This window comes from Anomaloglossus baeobatrachus, chromosome 2, assembly GCF_048569485.1.
Source record: "Anomaloglossus baeobatrachus isolate aAnoBae1 chromosome 2, aAnoBae1.hap1, whole genome shotgun sequence".
Classification (NCBI taxonomy): Eukaryota; Metazoa; Chordata; class Amphibia; order Anura; family Aromobatidae; genus Anomaloglossus; species Anomaloglossus baeobatrachus.
The window spans coordinates 241,013,822-241,033,525 of record NC_134354.1 but is presented as its reverse complement, the minus strand read 5'-3'; the positions used below and the strand labels follow the sequence as shown (position 1 = coordinate 241,033,525).

Genomic DNA, 19,704 nt, shown 5'->3' with positions numbered 1-19,704 from the left:
CCAGGTAAAGTGCCTGGAAATGGTGCTAAGAAACAATGCGCCATTTCCAGGAGCGGCTGCGTCTTTTTGCGTGGGGGGCCCAGAATGCTTGGGCCTTACCACGCTGAGAATCACAGTTCCCAGCTGCCTGGTTTTACCTGACTAGCAATCAAAATACGGCAGGAGCTCACGCATTTTTTGTTTTAATTATTTATTTTAAATAATTTAAAAAAAAAAAATAATGGGCTTCCTGTATTATGATTGCCAGCCAAGGTAAAGCCGGGCAGATGGAGGTGGCCACGAATAGCCGTCCGCTTTATCTGTGCTGACAATAAAAAATAATGCGTAGCGCTACGTAATTTTTGTTTAATTATTTATTTTTACACTACTATATGTGTGAGGGCCCAACAATCAATCACAGATGCTGTCACGCAGAGTAAGCATCTGTGATTGGCTGTCGGAGTAACCTGGATGCAAGATGCTAGAATGTATGGACTGGTTTCAGGTTACTCCAGCATCCAATCACAGACACCCACTCTGTGACAGCATCCGTGATTTGTCTGTTATTTTAACAGTTAACCCTAGAACCCATACCTGGGGCCTCGCAGGCCTGCTAGGTTACTTGTTTTCTATTGTAGATTTCTATGGTTGCACGTTCTAGGGTTAAATAAAACGACAACACAGAGAAAAAATACTTTATTAGAACTAAAACAGAAGACATTTAGAACTCCATCTGTATTACACAAAAAAACCTCCGACGTAGTCCAAAGGCGGGAGAACATCTTCAGCTCTGCTACATCTGACTTACATGATGTCATAGCCATGTGACCAGTCATGTGTGAATGTTGTTACCTTGGGGGTTACAGGACCTTCCATAACGTCATAGCCATGTGACCAGTCTGTAACCCAATGTCTGTACCACATTCACACCAGACTGGTCACGTGGCTATGATGTCACGGAAGGTCCTGTAACCCGGGGGCACAGCAATGATCGGACACGGAAGCAGAAGCGTCTGGGAGACAGAGGCTGCAGGACGTGTTGCGGGACCTGTAAGTATAATGTCAATGTTTATTATTAACTAAATTCTTTATTTTACAGCCCCCCCGCCCCATCACATAACTGTAAAGTCCACATTCAGTGTTCAGAAGCAAGTTCGCGTTATCTCAGAACCCGAACTAGAACTTTACAAAACGTTCGGGCGAGACTCCCGAACACCGAACATCGGGGTTTCGCCCATCACTACCCTTCAGGGGTTAGTTCTTCATTCGGTTATTATTGGTGTTGTTAACATGCAGCTTATTGTATATGAATTGAGAGGGCTTTTTGTTTTATTAGTGGATTTTTATTTGATAGAATCATATACAACTCTGGTCAAAAGTTATGATACTCCTGTTTATGTAATGATTTTTTTTTCAGTTAGGGTGCATTCACAAAACCATGTATAATGTCAAAGCGCCGTCTGATATTTTTTTATCACACAGCACTAGGATCTATAGTGTCATGTCCATTTATACATCCGTCAAAATCACGGATCAGAGAAAAGCTCAAACAATGTCTATTTTGATCCGATGTTGAGGATTAGAATATGATGTACTTAGTGGGTCTGTTTGACATCTGGCAAAAAATCGAACAGATAGCGACATTCACACTGTATGAATGTACCCTTATAAGAATGAGCACATTGTAGATTCAGACTAAAAGCATCCAAACCACAAAATAATATGTAGAAACAAAGAGTAACGAAGCATGTGTGTTTTGTGTTGCAGCACAAATAGTCATTCTAAATGCAGAACAAATGGGATGCCATGTCATTGCAGAATGCCATGGTAGCTATTTTACATAGTTACATAGGTTTAAAAAAAGACCTAGGTCCATCTAGTTCAACCTTCCGCCACCAATATTTTGTCATTAAGTCATTTAAAACTGACAATGTTGTGTGTACTGAGGAAATCATCCAGCCCTTTTTAAAAGCTGTTATAGTTTCAGCCATTACTACCTCTTGTGGTAGGGAATTTCACAGTCTGACTGCTCTAACTGTAAAGAACCCATTCCTATTTAGCTGATGAAATTGCCTTTCTTCCACTCACTGTGAATACCCCTTGGTCCTTAGTATTATCTTTGGAAGGAATATAAGAAATAAGTAATGTTCCAGTCCTTTCTATTGGCCACACATGAATTTATATATATAAATAAGATCTCCTCTGAGATGTCTTTTTTCAACCTCTCATCATATGGGAGGCCTTCCATTCCTTGTAGTAGTCTAGTTGCCCACCTTTGAACTGACTCTAATGTCTGACTGTCCTTTTTAAAATGTGTAGCCCAAAACTGGATCCCATTTAATGTATACGCAGATTACTCCATCCTAGGTGCATTACTTTACATTTATCAACATTAACCCCTTCACGACCGGCCGATTTTTCGCTTTCCGTTTTTTTTTTTCGCCATTCTTTTTCTGAGAGACGTAACTTTTTTATTTTTCAGTCAATATGGTCATGTGAGGGCTCATTTTTTGCGGAACGAGCTGTACTTTTAAATGAAACCATCAGTTTTCCCATATAGTGTACTAGAAAATGGCAAAAAAATTCCAAATGCTGAAAAATTGCAAAAAAAGTGCGATAGCACTATGGTTTTTGAGATATTTTATTCACTGTGTTCACTATATGGTAAAACTGATGTGTGGGTGTGATGCCTCAGGTCAGTGCGAGTTCGTAGACACCAAACATGTATAGGTTTACTTTTATATAAGGGGTTAAAAAAAAATCGGAAGTTTGTCCGAAAAAAGTGGCGCACGTTTTACGCCATATTCCGTGACCCGTAGCGTTCTCATTTTTCGGGATCTTAGGCTCAATGACGGCTTATTTTTTGCGTCTCGAGCTGACGTTTTTAACGGTACCATTTTTGCGCAGATGCTACGTTTTGATCGCCTCTTATTGCATTTTGCGCAAAAGTTGTCGCGACAAAAAAACGTCGTTTTGGCGTTTGGAATTTTTTTGCCGCTACGCCGTTTACTGATCAGATTAATTGATTTTATATTTTGATAGATTGGGCGTTTCTGAACGCGGCGATACCAAATGTGTGTATATTTTTTATTTTTTTAACCCTTTAATTTTCAATGGGGCGAATGGGGGGTGATTTGAACTTTTAGGTTTTTTTGTTTTTTTTTAATTTTTTAAAACTTATTTTTTAACTTTTTTTTTTATTTTACTAGTCCCCCTAGGGGGCTATTGCGATCAGCATCCCGATCGCTCTGCAGTATCTGCTGATCACAGCTGCAAGGCTGTAAACAGCAGATACGCTCTCTTTCTCTTTTGCTGTGCCCCGGGCACAGCGAAAGTGAAACTAAGTCAGGTGTAGTACAGGAGTCATCACATGACCCTGTGCTACCATGACAACTATCGGGAGTCACGTGATCGCGTCACGTGACTTCCGGTTTCGGCGGTAAGTAAAAACTTTACCGCGATCGCGCTTATAATGGCACTGTCATGTATTGACAGCGCCATATAAGGGGTTAATCGGCACGAGCAGATAACGATTCTGCTCGTGCCTAGCAGGCACACATCTCAGCTGTGAAAATCAGCTGAGATGTGTGCCGATCGCGGCATGCTGCCGCCGGAGGACCGCGGGCAGTAAGATTATGTCATTTAGGACGTAATTTTACGGCCCGCGGTCGTTAAGGGGTTAAATCTCATTTGCCAAGTGTCTGCCCATTCTGACATCTTATCCAGATTGTTTTAGAATATTGTACTATCAAGGTCAGTTTTTAATATCCTACATAGTTTGGTGTCATCAGCAAAGATTATCACTTTAGTATCAATCCCATCAACAAGGTCATTATTAAAGAGATTAAAAATAATTGGCCCTAGCACAGATCCCTGTGGTACCCCACTGCTGACTATAGCCCATTTAGAGAATGTACTATTTATGACTACTCTTTGTTTCCTATCTTTTAATCAATTACTTACCCATTTGCATATAGTTTCCCCTAGTCCCTGCTTCTGGAGATTCAGTAGAAAGCTGTTATGTGGGTCTGTGGCACCCCGGTGGTCATGGGAGCCACACTGGCATTGTTCTCTTCACCTGTAGTACAGTGTTATGCCTGGAAGCAGCGGGGAAGATCCTAATGTCAGGTACCATTGCACACAACTCTTCCTGACTCAGACCAGAAGGGGGAGCTCAAGTCCTGGTTGGGACGAGCCTCCCCTGTGCATTCTGGGATGGGAAGGGGTTAGTCAGAGGAACAGAAAGTGAAACCAAGCAGAACCCTGGAGGAGAGGAAAGAATCTGTAGAGAGCTGTCTGCAAGCTCTCCAGGACCAAGCACATTGTACAGGACACCGGCGTCCTAGATTACTGGCTACTAAAGGCTCAGTAGTAAAACCCAGAGGGCAGGAGATTCCATGTTTCCTGGTCCACCAACAAAGCCCTAAGGCGACGTAGCAAAATAGAGCCCGGGGCCACGGAGGAACACATGGGCCCAATATCTGGCTCGCGCTGCCCGTCAGAGAGGGACATAGCACTAAGCAACCAAGAACCAAGGTCCCCGAGTAGCTTCAAGCCACAGCGATCCAACATCCAAAGCACATAAAGAAAGGCCTCTAACTTACATTGCAAAGAGACATTCCTCCCTGCTACCAGGCTGACCGGACCACGGTAACCTCGGGACTACAACCTGTTGCCAGTAAAGGTAAAAGGAAACTACCAATCTGTGTCATCTGGTTACTGTCGGCGACCTCTGTCCTGCACCCCTACGCACCACTACTACCTCCATCATCTCCCTGGGGCCCGCTCCACCTGTGGGGAGCAGAACCATCTTAGCTGCAACATCACCATCCGCCCCAGAGGACATCACCCACAGCTGTGGCTAATCCCTGGCCGCATACCACAGGTGGCGTCACGGATAAACAACTCCCAACATCCACATCCTATTCCCTTTTATTGTGGACACCTCGGGGCACGAAGCCGGGCAGGCCATCGCGACATCCTAGACCTCCACACCGGCCTGGTGATGAGTAACGGGTACGAGACCAGACCTGAATCTCCCTGCCCCCTGGATGCTACAGTTCAATATCAAATGCATTTGCAAAGTCCAAATAAATCACAGCAGCTGCATCACCAATATCCAGATTTGCACTTAACTCCTCATAGAAACCCAATATGTTGGTTAGACACGACTTATTTTTCATGAATCCATGCTGTCTGTCAGTTATTATATTATTCTCTAGAATATATTTTTGCATATCATCTCTTAAAATACCCTCAAAAACCTTGTGCACTACTGATGTCAGGCTCACTGGACGGTAGATACCTGTATCCACCCTCTTACTTTTATTAAATATCAGTACCACATCAGCCATCATTAAATCCTGAGGCACCAACCCTGTTACAAGCGAGTCTAATGGGTGCTTTACACGCTGCGACATCGCTAACGATTTATCGTCGGGGTCACGGTGTTTGTGACGCACATCCGGCATCGTTAGTGACATCACAGCGTGTGACACGTACGAGTGACCTTCAACGATCGCAAAAAAGGTTAAAATCGTTGGTGTTGGAGGGATCGTCCAAACACCAAATATGGTCTGGTGAGTAGCGATGTTGTTCCTCGTTCCTGCGGCATCACACATCGCTATGTGTGACACCGCAGGAGCGACGAACATCTCCTTACCTCCGTTCACCGGAAAAGAAGGAAGGAAGGAGGTGGGCGGCATGTTCCAGCCGCTCATCTCCGCCCCTCGTCTGCTATTGGATAGCTGCCGTGTGACGTTGCTGTGACGCTGCACAAACCGCCCCCTTAGAAAGGAGGCGGTTCACAGGCAACAGCAACGTCGGAGGGAAGGTAAGTAGTGTGACGGGTGTTAGCGATGTTGTGCGCCATGGGCAGCGATTTGCCCATGACACACAACCAACGGGGCGGGTACGCTCGCTAGAGATACCGTTACCGATTTCGCAGCGTGTAAAGTACCCCTTAGAAGATGAAATGCAGCGGTCTGTCAATTACTGAGCTTAGTTCCCTCAATATTCGTGGATGAATGCCATCTGGCATGGGGGATTTGTCAATGTTTAATTTACTCATATGCAGGCGAACTTCTTGTATTAAATTTGGAATAAGTCATCCAGTGTATGATTAGTGAAGCATTCACACACAATTACACTCCCCCTCTATGCTTCACAGTGAACATCACACATATAGAAACCAAGGGCTCAGCTTTTCTGCATATTACAAACCCTCTGAGTCATTTTGGGTTGAGGGGGGTTTCAAAAGTCTAAATTTTTGACTCCTCAGATACTAGTATAGATCTCCAATAATCTGATGTCTAGTTCTTGAGTTACTTGGCCGAAACAAGTATCTTCTTGCTTGTGGTTCTCATGAGAGGCTTCTTGCAGCAATTCAACCAAAAAAGGCTTTATCCTTAGTCTCTTCTGGACAGTTGATGTTCAGATGTGTCTCCTACTTGATGTGTGCATCATTTATGAAGGCTGTTACCTGAGATACTGTCAATTTATAGATTCTAAAGGCTGGTACCGCTGATTAACTTATCCACTTCAGCAGATGAAATTCTTGTTTTTTCTTTCTTGTAGTGGGCCTCATAAGAGCTATTTTCATTATAGCAACTGATGATTTTCATGACTGCACTTGAGGATACCTTCAAGTTTTTAGCTATTTTTCATATTTACAGATCTTCTTTTCTCATGTACGGTTTCTCTTAGTTGAGTGGTTCTTGCCATATGGTGAAGTAGAATAATTGTGGAATGGGCTATGCACTGTATGAAGCTGTGTACTAACACTGTCTCTGCAAAACACACCACCTGATAGTAGCAAACATGTTACACTCACAAGACTAAATGTATTTTATTGCAATTTTATGTGATATACCAACACCAATTAGCAAGTATTTGTGAAGTGTACTGGAAATGATCCAAAAAAATAAATATTTTAACTCCTGTACTTCCGACCATGGGCATTGCACCTCTGAAGCTGGGGAGCAAACACCTGGCTACAGAGGCCAAGCGATGCTGTGAGACTGAGACACGTGCATGTGCGAGATTTCCATGAGCTGGCGGTGACATCGGCTCATGGAAATCATGGTATCATGCCCACAGGGGTGCCATTACATGGAAAGAGGGCAGACTAGTCAGGGCAAAACAACGCCCTTGTTATTAGTCACAGCAAAGAAAAGCAAGCGTCATCCCAAGACCTAAGCTCTTGAGTCTTCCAATTGATTACAGAATTGTGCTTAAGTAACCATGGCAGACCTAACACTAAGGCGGGCTTTGCACGCTGCGACATCGCAAGCCGATGCTGCGATGCCGAGCGCGATAGTCCCCGCCCCCGTCGCAGCTGCGATATCCTTGTGATAGCTGCCGTAGCGAACATTATCGCTACGGCAGCTTCACATGGACTCACCTGTCCTGGGACGTCGCTCTGGCCGGCGACCCGCCTCCTTATTAAGGGGGCGGGTCGTACGGCGTCACTGCGACGTCACATGGCAGGCGGCCAATAGGAGCGGAGGGGCGGAGATGAGCGGGATGTAAACATCCCGCCCACCTTCTCCCTTCCGCATATCCTACGGGAGCCGTGGTGACGCCGGTAGATGTTCCTCGCTCCTGCGGCTTCACACACAGCGATGTGTGCTGCTGCTGGAGCGAGGCACAACATCGGACCATCGCGTCAGCGTAATTATGGATTACGCCGACGCTACACCGATGATACGATTACGACGCTTTTGCGCTCGTTAATCGTGTCATCTAGGCTTTACACACTACGATGTCGCCTGCGATGCCGGATGTGCGTCACTTTCAATTTGACCCCACCGACATCGCACCTGCACCCGCATATCTTTTTGATAAATATTGATTACCCTAGGGTTAATATTTGTAACTTCTGTAGTCCCACCTTGAATCATTAAAGGGGTTGTCCAGTCTAAAATTACAAATTTGCAAACACTTTATATGACTGCAGACTTGTGAATCCACACTTCACACGCACTGCGCGCTGTGAACATTCTCTGGTGTCAGAGTCGAGAACAGCAGTCACAGGCTACATATATGCGAAATGTATTCTTTTGGCCAGAATCCAGGGCCGTATTTACCATTAGGCACCCGTGGTCCCGTGCCTGGGGCGGCAGGATGCGGGGGGTGGCACCTTCTAGCAGCAGCAAAAAAAAAAAAATATTTTTTTTTACACATCCATTAAATCCGCTGTGTTTTCGGAGGGGGGAGGGGGGAGAGGCGCACCTCTATTTTTTTGTATCCACGTCAATTAAGACGCGAATGCAGACAAACTGCGGAGGCCGGGCACAGGGAGCTGATTGATCCCGGAACTGCCGGCGCCTGCACTTCTGGGGTCACAGGTGCGTGCCAATCAGCTCCTTCCTCTGTGCTGCATCCAATGCTGTGTGGACATCACATGCAGAGCTCACAGCAGGACGCCGTGGAGGACAACGCGATGGAAGCCGGTGTCAGAAGAGGATACTCACGTGAGCCAGGAAGATGATGGCAGGCACTGGAGCAGGTAAGTGCTCGCAGAGCTGAAGATTCATAAGGAGCTTTCGTGGGGGTGTCTCTAATGCAGACCGGAGATCTGCGCATGTGGTGGGGGGAGAGAGGCTGATAGTGGGGGAGGCTTGGGGGAAGAGAGGCTGATACTGGGGAAGACTTGGGGGAAGAGAGACTGATAGTCGGGGAGACTTGGGGGAAGAATGGCTGATACTGGGAGAGACTTGGGGGAATAAAGACTGATACTGGGGGAGACTTGGGGGAAGAGAGGCTGATACTGGTGGAGACTTGGGGGAAGAGAGGCTGATACTGGGGGAGGCTGATGCTGGGAGGGGGGAGGCTGATGCTGGGTGAGACTAGGAGGGGGGAGTCTGATGCTGGGGGAGGCTGATGCTGGGTGAGGCTAGGAGGGGGGAGGCTGATGCTGGGGGAGGCTGATGCTGGGAGGGGGGAGGCTGATGCTGGGTGAGACTAGGAGGGGGGAGTCTGATGCTGGGGGAGGCTGATGCTGGGTGAGGCTAGGAGGGGGGAGTCTGATGCTGGGAGGCTGATACTGGGGAGGCTAGGAGGGGCGAGGCTGATGCTGGGGGAGGCTGATGCTGGGGGAGGGTGGAAGGAGGGAGGCTGATGCTGGGGGAGGCTGAGGCTGGGAGGAGAGAGGCTGATGCTGAAGGAAGCTGGGAGGAGAGAGGCTGATGCTGGGGAGGCCAATGCTGGGGGAGGCTGGAAGGAGAGAGGCTGATGCTGGGGGAAGCTGGGAGGAGAGAGGCTGATGGTGGGGGAGGCTGGGAGGGGGGAGGCTGATGCTGGGGGAGGCTGGGAGGAGAGAGGCTGATGCTGGGGGAGGCCGATGCTGGGGGAGGCTGGAAGGGGGGAGGCCGATGCTGGGGGAGGCTGGGAGGAGAGAGGCTGATGCTGGGGGAGGCTGGGAGGAGAGAGGCTGATGCTGGGGGCGGCTGGGAGGAGAGAGGCTGATGCTGGGGGCGGCTGGGAGGAGAGAGGCTGATTGTGGGGGAGGCTGATGCTGGGGGAGGCTGGGAGGGGGGAGCCTGATACTGGGGGAGGCTGGGAGGAGAGAGGCTGATGCTGGGGGAGGCCGATGCTGGGGGAGGCTGGGAGGAGAGAGGCTGATGCTGGGGGAGACTGATGCTGGAGGAGGCTGGGAGGAGAGAGGCTGATGCTGGGGGGAGGCTGGAAGAAAAGAGGCTGATGCTGGGGGAGGCTGGGAGGAGAGCGGCTGATGCTGGGGGGAGGCTGGGAGGAGAGAGGCTGATCCTGGGGGAGGCTAGGGGGGAGAGGCTGATGCTGGGGGAGAGGCTGCTGCTGGAGGCGGGGGGAGAGAGAGGCTGCTGCTGGGGGAATAGGAAACAGGGGCAAATGCGAGAGACAGAGGACAAGGGTTGAGGGATAGGGCAATGACAAAATCGATGGGGGGAGTGTAAGGACTCAGAATGAGAGGAGGGCAGCATTGGGAGCTCATTATGGAGAAGGGGCAGCTTGTGCGTCCTTTCCGGCAGCTGAACCCAGAAATTTCAGATCCGGCGCATGCCGGATGAACTGCAAGGGCATCAGGCACAATCCCGCGCTAATACAATTCAATACGGATAAAAGCGCATCCGACGCTGGATCCGTTTTATCTGGTATTCGCCAGATTGTGCCTGTCGGCAAAAGCCGGATGTGTGAAAGCACCCTAAACCAGACTTTGTCTCTTTTAAAAGCATCCTTTTTTTCTTACACTGTGTGCAGAATTATTAGGCAAATGAGTATTTTGATCACATGATACTTTTTATAAATGTTGTCCTACTCCAAGCTGAATAGGCTTGAGAGCCAACTACCAATTAAGTAAATAAGGTGATGTGCATCTCTGTAATGAGTAAGGTTGTGGTGTAATGAAATCAACACCCTATATAAGGTGGGCTTAATTATTAGGCAACTTCCTTTCATTTGGAAAAATGGGTCAGAAGAGAGATTTGACGGGCTCTGAAAAGTCCAAAATTGTGAGATGTCTTGCAGAGGGTTGCAGCAGTCTTGAAATTGCCAAACTTTTGAAGCGTGATCACCGATCAATCATGCGTTTCATGTCAAATTGCCAACAGGGTCGCAAGAAGCGTATTGGGCAAAAAAGGCGCAAAATAACTGCCCATGAATTGAGGAAAATCAAGCGTTAAGCTGCCAAGATGCCATTTGCCACCAGTTTGGACATATGTCAGAGCTGCAACGTTACTGGAGTATCAAAAAGCACAAGGTGTGCCATACTCAGGGACATGGCCAAGGTAAGGAAGGCTGAAAAATGACCACCTTTGAACCAGAAACATAAGATAAAACATCAAGACTGGACCAAGAAATATCTTAAGACTGATTTTTCAAAGGTTTTATGGAGTGATGAAATGAGAGTGACTCTTGATGGGCCAGATGGATGGGCCAGAGGCTGGATCATCAGAGAGCTCCACTCCAACTCAGAAGCCAGCAATGTGGAGGTGGGGTACTGGTATGGGCTGGTATCCTCAAAGATTAACTTGTGGAACCTTTTCGGGTTGAGGATGGAGTGAAGCTCAACTACCAGACCTACTGCCAGTTTCTGAAAGACAACTTCTTCAAGCACTGGTACAGCAAGAAGTCGGTATCGTTCAAGACAAACATGATTTTCATGCAGGACAATGCTCCATCACATGTATCCAACTACTCCACAGCGTGGCTGGGCAGTAAAGGTCTAAAAGATGAAAAAATAATGACATGGCTCCCTTGTTCACCTGATCTGAACCCCATAGAGAATCTGTGGTCCCCCATAAAATGTGAGATTTACAGGGAAGGAAAACAGTACACCTCTCAGAACAGTGTCTGGGAGGCTGTTGGTGGCTTCTGCACGCAATGTTGATCATAAACAGATCAAGCAACTGACAGAATCTATGGATGGTAGGCTGTTGATTGTCATCATAAAGAAAGGTATCTATATTGGTCACTAATTTTTTGGGGTTTTGTTTTTGCATGTCAGAAATGTTTATTTCTAAATTTTGTACAGTTATATTGGTTTACCTGATGAAAATAAACAAGTGAGATGGGAATATATTTGGTTGTTAAGTTGCCTAATAATTCTGCATAGTAATAATTACCTGCACAAACAGATACCGTATTTTTCGGACCATAAGACGCACTTTTTTTCCCCCAAATGTTGGGGGAAAGTTGGGGGTGCGTCTTATGGTCTGACTGTGGCTGCGGGGAATGAGGGTGCTGCGGTGGAGCAGGTCATCGGGGGCACGAGCAGGCTACTATAGCAGCCTGCCGTGACCACGTGTGCCCGCTCATTACATATGCACGCCCATCCTCCCGCCCATTTCTCTGCGCAGAAGCCGGCGCTGACAGGTGGGCGGGAGGACGAGCGGGGACGCGCGCATAGTAAAGAGCCGGTCCACATGATCACCCCTGGCAATTACAGCCTGGAGTGATCATGTGCGGCTGTATTCACTGCCCCCCGCACATCATTATCAGCGCAGGGTGCAGTGAATCAGTACACTCACCCGTCCCCGTGTGTGGAGCCGTTCCCCCGCAGCACGCGATGTCTTCCTGTCTGTGCCGGTCAGCTGATCTGTGCTGATCAGCTGATCGGCACAGACAGGAAGACATCGCGTGCTGCAGGGGAACGGCTCCACACACGCAGGTCAGCGGCGCAGAGAGGAAGATGATCGGTGCTGGAGGGAGTGAGGAAAAGGTGAGTATAAACGTTTGTTTTTTTTTCTCTGTGCTATAGGATACAGGCCATATACCAGGATGGTATATGAGCATGATGGGGGCATATAGCAGGATGGGAGTATATGAGCAGGAGGGATGGGGGGTATATGAACAGGATGGAAGTATATGAACAGGATGGGGGTATATGAACAGGATGGATGGGGGGTATATGAACAGGATGGGGGTATATGAACAGGATGGGGGTATATGAACAGGATGGGAGTATATGAGCAGGATGGATGGGGGGTATATGAACAGGATGGGGGTATATGAACAGGATGGGGGTATATGAACAGGATGGGAGTATATGAGCAGGACGGATGGGGGGTATATGAACAGGATGGGGGGTATATGAACAGGATGGGGGGTATATGAACCGGATGGGGGTATATGAACAGGATGGGGGCTATATGAACAGGATGGATGGGGGCTATATGAACAGGATGGGGGTATATGAACAAGATGGGGGTATATGAACAGGATGGGGGTATATGAACAGGATGGGGTATATGAATAGGATGGGGGAATATGAGCAGGATGCTGGTATATAAGCAGGATGGGGGTTTATAGCAGGATCATATACAAGGCAGGAGGATTATTACCAGGATGGGGTACCTTAGTAGAGAATTTGGGGACATTACCCCCATAACAGTGTCAGCAGCAGATCCTCGCCCCATAACAGTGTGTCATGACCACATTTTTTTGCTTAAAGTTTTATTTTCCTATTTTCCTCCTCTAAAACCAGGGTGCGTCTTATAGTCCGGTGCATCTTATAGTCCGAAAAATACGGTATCCTCCTCAGATAGCCAAATCTAAAAAAAAACACTCCAACATCCAAAAATATTAAGCTTTGATATTTATGAGTCTTTTGGGTTGATTGAGAACATAGTTGTTGATCAATAATAAAAAAAATCCTCTAAAATACAATTTGCCTAATAATTCTGCACACAGTGTAGTTATCTTTGGAGACTGCTTCAAACTCTTGGAAGCTGCATCTTTACATTTTAAATTCTCCTACTTTTTTTTTTTTTTTTTTAGAAATTCATTATTATATTTGAAAAATTAAACCATGCTATGACCCAAATGACCACAGTTTAAACAAAATAGAGCTGATGCTGAGTTCTGTACCCCCTTTGGGATTTCTGCAAGCACCAATTTTCATAGGTTCACAAGCTTCAACTAATAGCAAGGAACATGCCACTGAAATGCCTTTACATGTGTGTCTATCTCTCAGGCCTCTATGTAAACAAATAACAAGTGTCATAGCCTCCTCCAGGGACTGCGGACAATGAGTGTAGACCATGCTATCCTTAATCTGATCCAACAGTCCCTAGCTGAATTGACTCCGAAAAGCGGGGTTATTCCAAGAGGTCTCTACTGCCCACTGTCTAAACTCTTAGCAGTAGTCCTCTACTCTACGGCCTTCCTGAACCAACTTACAGATTTTAGATCCAGCTACAGAGACTTTGTCAGGATCATCCTAGAAAAGGCCAAGTGCAGAGAAAAATGCCTCAACAGAAAACAACATTGGGGAATCCTCAGGCAAAGAAAATGCCCAAGCCTTTGGATCTCCACAGAGCAAAGACAATACAGTGCCCACTCATTAACTCTTGCAATCAGAGGAGTCAGGACATAGGCAAAAATATAATTTACATGAGGAAAAAAAAGATTGAGCTCTTACTACTGACCCCATCTAAGTAATATTAACTTAGTTTCAACCTCAATACTCGGTTGGCTCGAGACATTTGAGCAGCCGAACATGCGAGTTATAGTTGACGCTTCATATCTGCAACCTCTAAGGGTAACTTGTAACTGTGTGGCCAAGGCGTTAACTGGTTCCATGCTTATGTCTCAGAACACACTAAAGGCTGGTTATAATGTTATGAATGTAAACTTTCTCACAAAGGGTTAATGGGAAAAGGGAAGACCTAGTACAGGAAGACGCTACACCTGCACCCAACTAGTCCCTGTACAGATTAGAATGAACCTAGCCACACAACTCAAAACATTATCTCGGCCTGACTCCTTAAAAACCCACTGAGGTGTTTCTCGTACCTTCTGAAGGACCAGAGGGCAGGCTGCAACACTGCCAACCCAGAATGTGATAGGGCAGACCAAAATGGGAAAATGAGAAACATATGAAAAGGCACAAGACATGGAGGGAGAACAAAGACAATTGGAACCTTCAGGATTTGGGTGGGGAAGAAAAGGCAATAGCCCATCAAACAGAGGAACTGACCATGCAGCAAAATATCACCATATCGATTCCCCAAACCAAACCTTGATAGTGGCCTCGTGCTTCATAGCTTGACCTGCTGCTTCATGTTACTTAGATTGGCCTTCTGCCTCATACCTCTTGTCTGATTCATGCCTCTAGGCTAGACTTCATCCCTCTGTGCAAATGCTTCTTACTTTGCCTTGAGACAATGTCTTTGTTCGCTAAATCATGAAGAATAGCAGTACTCTAGGCGCCTTCAGACATTGAAGAGTGACCCAGCCACCCTCTGCCTTTTCAGTATGGGTTAATCTGTTTCCTATTCCCTGCCATTAAATTTTTGGTTGTGACTGGGGATAGAAGTATGCAGTGAAGTCTGGCAAGTTAGTAAAGTCCAGTTACTACATTAGTTTAGAATATTAAACTAGCACAAAATTTGGAGAGACCAGCTAAAGTATATGCTCTTAGTTTGGATTTGGAGATTAGGCTAGTCTGCTCTAATTCTGGTGAGTAGAGGAATCACTGGCTGGATCAAGGAAAGCCCCTTCTTCCTAGTCAAGCATATTTCATGAAAGTTATCCTTAGTCAAATTAATCCCTTTAGTAAAGATTGAGGTACCAATGTGCTGTTTGATGCAGAAGAACAACATAAGAAGAGCGAATTTTTTTTCTTTCCTTTCTATGATACCCTTGTTGTACAGAAATTTGACATATCTTATACTGTTATATCATAATGTTTGTATTCTAAGCAATTATAAGGCTATGTGCCCACGTAGCGTATTTTCATGCAGTTACGCTGCGTTCTGCACCGCAGCATAACTGCATGCGTCCTGCATCCCCAGCACAATCTATGAAGATTGTGCATTATCCATGCGCACATTGCGTTTTAGAACACAGCGATTTGCATGCTGACGAAGCGCTGTGTTCTAAAAAGCAACATGTCACTTCTTTCATGCGCTTTGGATGCAGGTCCCGCTCTGTCTATGGGAGGGGCAGCATCCAGAGCGCATGAAATCGGCTCTTCATTACGGACTGTTTCTGCAGCGATTTGAAACACACGTGTGCTGTTCAAATCGCTGCAGAAATTTCTGCAGGGACAGAACGCAACGTGGGCACATAGCCTAAGGGTACTGGTACACCTATAGTTATCTACAGCTTTATTTCTTATCCATTCCATAATGGTCATTGAGTTTCATTGCATTCTTTTCCAAGGGTATTAGACGCGATGAGTATGCATTTGTATGTCAACCTATATGATTATGTTGTGTTAAATCATCCACATGGGATGTATAAAAACTTTAAATATAGTTCTTTAATATACATACCAGCTGTAGCATGGGTTCTACTGTTGCTCTCTATCACATAGGCAAACATTTCTTAATTAAAGGAGTCTGACTTTGATAGAACGCTGGATGTTTTTTGGTAATGCTGTTTTTCTTCTAAAAGCTAATTAGGAATTCCTTGGTTTTCAGTTTTCCCTTATGACATGAATCTTGGAGGGAGAATGTCATAGGGATTCAGTTATTGTTTTAGGTTAGAAGGAAAAAATTACCCATAGATTTTAATACATTTTTGCCTACTTTCGTAGATTAAAAAAACCCTTTTTTTTCAGTTTCCTAAAGTGACCATATCTTTTTGATAAATGTTGATTACCCTAGGGTTAATATTTGTAACTTCTGTAGTCCCACCTTGAATCATTAAAGGGGTTGTCCAGTCTAAAATTTCAAATTTGCAGACACTTTATATGACTGCAGACTTGTGAATCCACACATCACACCCACTGCGCGCTGTGTGTCAGAGTCGAGAACGGCAGTCACAGGCTACAGATATGCGATTTCCATTCTTTTGGCCAGAATCTGACTATGGAATTGAGCTAGGCCACGCCCATCTAGTCGTCCTCTGGCCAGGAGTATGCATATTCCCAACTCTGACAACTAATAATCCTCACAACCAATAGTGTGTGCGATGTAAGGATTTACAAGTCTGTAATCACATAGAGTGACTGAAGACATGTCATTTTACATTTGATAGTGCCTTTAAACTGGTCTTTTATGCCTTTTTAAAGAAAAGTCAATACTCCTTGTTGGAGTTGTAAAATGAGCATATTTGCATATTGTCTTGTGAAATCAGAAAAGTCTTAGTCCATACTCCTCTTTGAATTTTTTAGATCATAGAGAACACAGGAAAAGTCAGGCAAGATACAGTAGCTGTCAAGTTGAACGATAGTTCAGTCGGCAGTTATCTAAAGTGTATGGGTGACTGTAATCAAACCCTTGTTCGGCTGGCATATATGGCCTGGTTCACAGGGCTGTTTTTTTTGTCTTTGTGTTGTCCATGTGTGAATTGGACAGCACACTGACCATACAATGATTTAGTATTAAGGATTACTACATCTACCTTACTACAGTATGTCAACCACCATTAGTACTTGCATACATTACCAGAACCACTATCAGCACCTGAGTACATAACTAGAACCACCATTAATACATGAACAGCACCAGGATCCCTATCTGTATATGAATACATCACCAGAACCATCACCACTGCATTAGTACTCAGCACCATCATCATTACATGATACAGAAACAAAACCATCATCAATACATGAACAAGCCATCAGAATCAGCAACATTACTGGAATACACTACCAGAACCATCATCAGCACAGCACTGCACCATGAGAACCACAATTAAAACAAGAGTATAGTATCAGAGCTACCATCAGTACTTGATTTCATCACCAGCCCCAACATCAGTACATAAATACAACAATAGAACCATCATCAGTACAGGAATACTGCACAACCAGAAATTTCAGCAATATATGAATACATCACCAAGCTTAGTACAGTGCTCATTTGCAATGTTAGAGAAGCCCCTGGCATATACAATTGTATTGCATGAACATTACAGGCCTTTTAATGATAATTAAAGGGTCTAAAACATTAAACAATCTCCCAACAAGTATAGCTATTCTTTAAGGTTCATTTACACAGGGTGATAATTAATTTGCGAGTTCGCTAAACAGGCTGTCAGTCACCCTATGCACTTGCAAAACATTCTTGCAAATATCTATAAGCTTGCTTAAAAGGATTGTGCTACCTGTAGCAGAAAACATTTAAGTAATTTAGCAATTTATTGCTGTTTAAAAATGATGACTCATTCCAAGATGCGCTGTTATAACACTGAGCCATATAACAATCATGAAAAGCTGATTCCTTAGACTGGATTCTACTGAGCAAAGTAACTATCTGTGCAGGAAGCATCTAATCAATCATATCCAGACACTCCTAAAGCTGGTGTCACACTAAGCGACAGCGACAACGACATCGCTGTTACGTCACCATTTTCGGTGACGTAACAGCGACCTTGTAAGTCGCTGTTATGATCGCTGCTTAGCTGTCAAACACAGCAGAAGCAGCGATCATAACGTCGCTGTGCTACATGTGCAGAGAGCAGGGAGCCGCGCTTAGCGCTGGCTCCTTGCTCTCCTAGGTACAGTACACATCGGGTTAATTAACCCGATGTGTGCTGCAGCTACATGTCACAGTGCAGAGAGCAGGGAGCCGAGCGCACTGCTTAGCGCTGGCTCCTTGCTCTCCTTGCTACAGTATACATCGGGTTAATTACCCGATGCATACTGCAGCCACATGTCACAGTGCAGGAGCCGGCACTGGCAGCAAGAGCGGAGGCTGGTAACCAGCGTAAACATCGGGTAACCAGGGAAAGGTCTTCCCTTGGTTACCCGATGTTTACGCTGGTTACAGCTTACCGCAGCTGCCAGTGCCGGCTCCTGATCGCTTCATTTCGTCGCTCTCTCGCTGTCACACACAGCGATGTGTGTGTCACAGCGGGAGAGTGACGACCAAAAAATGAAGCTGGACATTCAGCAACGACCGGCGACCTCACAGCAGGGGCCAGGTCGTTGCTGGATGTCACACACAGCGACAGCGACGGGACGTCGCTGCAACGTCACAGAAAATGGTGACGTAGCAGCGACGTCGTTGTCGTCGTCGTTATGTGTGACACCAGCTTTACCCTGGAGTCATACAATCTCTTATGACTCCTTACCTAGTTTGTAGACAAGCTTCCGGGAATGGCTTTTTCTTTTCTCTGCCACACTACACAACCAGGTTGGAATCGGTAGCAGTAGCCGGCTACTCCTCCTTCTCTTCCGATTTGTCTGATTCTTATATTGCCACGCTAAGGAGGAAGCTGACCAGGAACCATCACTAGCCAGCTCAGAAAGAATTGCACTGCTGGCAGCACTTCAAGACGACAATCAATGGTAGTGATGGGCAGCTCGGCTCTTTTTGGTGATATGACTGCTAACCAAAAAGAGACAGCTGTTGTGAATCTTAATTGGATCCCTATTAAATATGTGTTCACCTGCAGTGATTACAGAGAGTAATTCAGAAATGGCAAGTGGTTCTCGCTGAGGTGCCAACACTCATTTTTAATAGAAGGGAGTTTTTTGTGGCGGATTGGTTGCAAATGACCCATCACTAATCTTTTATATAACACCTTCCTCACTCTGTGGGGCCACTGCAGTTGCTATATGTCTATATATATAAATATATAAATATATGTCTGCTACATGTGGTAATAAACACAGCCAAAGGGCAGACCAACTGACTGCACTCAAGAGAGAATGCCAATTGCCGAGTGATGCACAGATATTTAGGATAGAATCAATAAAGTTCTGCCCCCATAGAACATCTTGACATCCATTTTTAGTCTTCAAAGCAGGAGCTACTGTGTGTACTGTGCCTATTGGTATAGAAGTCACCTGAAGATGTAGGGTCACTTGTTGGTGGCCTGCTGTGGGATTGGGCAGCTCAGTCCACCTGGTATCTGCCTGGTTGGGCAGATGGCCAATTCAGGCCTGCTGATCCCTATCACTGGATTAGGTACTTCTAGTGGAATTTTGATTGACACTGATAATGGCACTCAGGTTGGTAGTCATCAGGGTACTGTAGCTTACATTGATTTTCATGGGGAGCAATGATGAGGAAACCTTTATTTTGTGTTTGGCATTTACTGGCATGCTAATTATATATGGGCACATTGTCATGGCACTGTGTGAGGGCAGTGGGAAATGTTCCTGTGGTGTATATGTAAGAGAAGACTCAGCCAGGACCAGAACATTCCAGTTCTTTCTAAAAAAATTGTTTAAAAGAACAGAGAGTCCTCAGTGGTTGATACCTTTTAATGGCTAACTGAAAAGATGGTAATAATTGCAAGCTTTCGAGACTACTCAGGTCTCTTCATCAGGCATGGTATAACACA

General features: G+C 45.6%; 1 long non-coding RNA gene across 1 annotated transcript in view; it reads right to left on the bottom strand.

Annotated features, from left to right (window-relative positions):
• Nucleotides 1-18,550, bottom strand: part of LOC142289773 (uncharacterized) — a 166,461-nt gene extending 147,911 nt beyond the window's left edge. The window contains exon 1 of the long non-coding RNA XR_012750156.1: nucleotides 18,487-18,550. This is a non-coding gene — a long non-coding RNA (uncharacterized LOC142289773). The remainder of the gene's footprint in view (nucleotides 1-18,486) is intronic.
• Between the last annotated feature and the right edge of the window lie 1,154 nt (nucleotides 18,551-19,704).